This window comes from Glycine max, chromosome 16, assembly GCF_000004515.6.
Source record: "Glycine max cultivar Williams 82 chromosome 16, Glycine_max_v4.0, whole genome shotgun sequence".
Lineage (NCBI taxonomy): Eukaryota > Viridiplantae > Streptophyta > Magnoliopsida > Fabales > Fabaceae > Glycine > Glycine max.
In genome coordinates this window covers 4,376,449-4,378,018 of record NC_038252.2, presented here as the reverse complement: position 1 = coordinate 4,378,018, position 1,570 = coordinate 4,376,449, and positions in this window count along the sequence as shown.

The window sequence follows — 1,570 nt, the reverse complement described above, 5'->3', positions numbered from 1 at the left end:
TGATAATGATAGACGATATATATATATTTTTTTTGTTATTATATTTTTTGTAACATTATTTATTTTAACCATTGTATTACTTATAATATTTAATTTATTATTTAAACACTATGTTTTGTCTATTATTTTTTGAATAATTTTATATTAGATGATTTATTTTAACTATTACACTAATTAACATTGTAAAAGTATAATGTCTACTTAAGTATATTTTCTTATACTATTTTAAACTTGATTAAAAACATTTTAACAAATAGTATAAGATTAATAGTAGAATACTTAACACAAAATAATAGAATATAAATATGTTTATTTCTGATATTTTATATTTTTTAACTACTTTAACCCTTAATTTTATTGAATATTTATAATTTAATAAGTTAACTTTTAAGTTTTCAATTATCAACTACTAGTTAGTTTTTTAACTTCCAACTAGCATTTCAGTTAATTTTACCTAATATAACCTTAATTATGTCAAGTAAAAAGACAATTGATTTTATATTCAAACTCTGTCTCACACACGAGTTCTTTTGATCAAACTCTACACTACTAGAGAGTCATGGCAGAGGACAAAAAGCTTGAGAAGCAAGATCAGAATGTTGAACTTGAACCCCCTTCAATTGTAGTAGAAGATGTGTCAGAATGCCAATGTACGTCACCTGTGATTATAGATTATAGATAACCATCTCACCTAACTCCTATAAAAGATCCTCTACAATGCAGCACCATTGTCATAGAAGAGCTAATACCTCGTCTGTTTCAAAAGCTTAACATGTTATATGAAAGATCAAATTCTAGATTACTAAGTCATAGAAGAAACACTAATACCTTGTCATAAATTAACCATTTCAAAACAAAGCTTGAGATGTTAACTAACATTCAAAAGCTTAAGATATCATATGAAAGATCAAACTCTAGACAAGTCATAGAAGAACTAATACCTTGTCATAAATTAACCATTTCAAAACAAAGGTTGGGATGTTATATGAAAGTCATCAACTAACTTTCAAAAGCTTAAGATGTTATCTGAAAGATCAAACTCTAGACTACAAAGTCATAGAAGCACTAATACCTAGTCATAAATTAATATTTCAAAACAAAGCTTGAGATGTTATATGAAAGTCATCAACAAACTTTCAAAAGCTTAAAGATGTGTTATACTTATATGAAAGATCAAACTCTAGACTACCAAGTCATAGAAGCACCAATACCTTGTCATAATTAACTATTTCAAAAGCTTAAGATGTCATATGAAAGTACATGAATGATTTTATATTATATATTTAACATTAGTATTAACAATGAAAGAAAAATCCGGTTAGACAATTGATTTCTGAAATTATTAACTACAGTTATTATTTTACATTTATTTGACAAGGGAATGGCCTATTCTTTTCCTTCGAACATCAAATACTCTTAAGTTGGAAACAGAGGAATGTCATTAGACATATGTGATCACGATCTTTCAGTAAAAAACATAAAAGTAATGAAGCAGGATGATTAAAGTTTTAACATTCCAATAAGATTCACAATTTCAAGTAAATGCCTGGACTATAATGACAAATGAGAG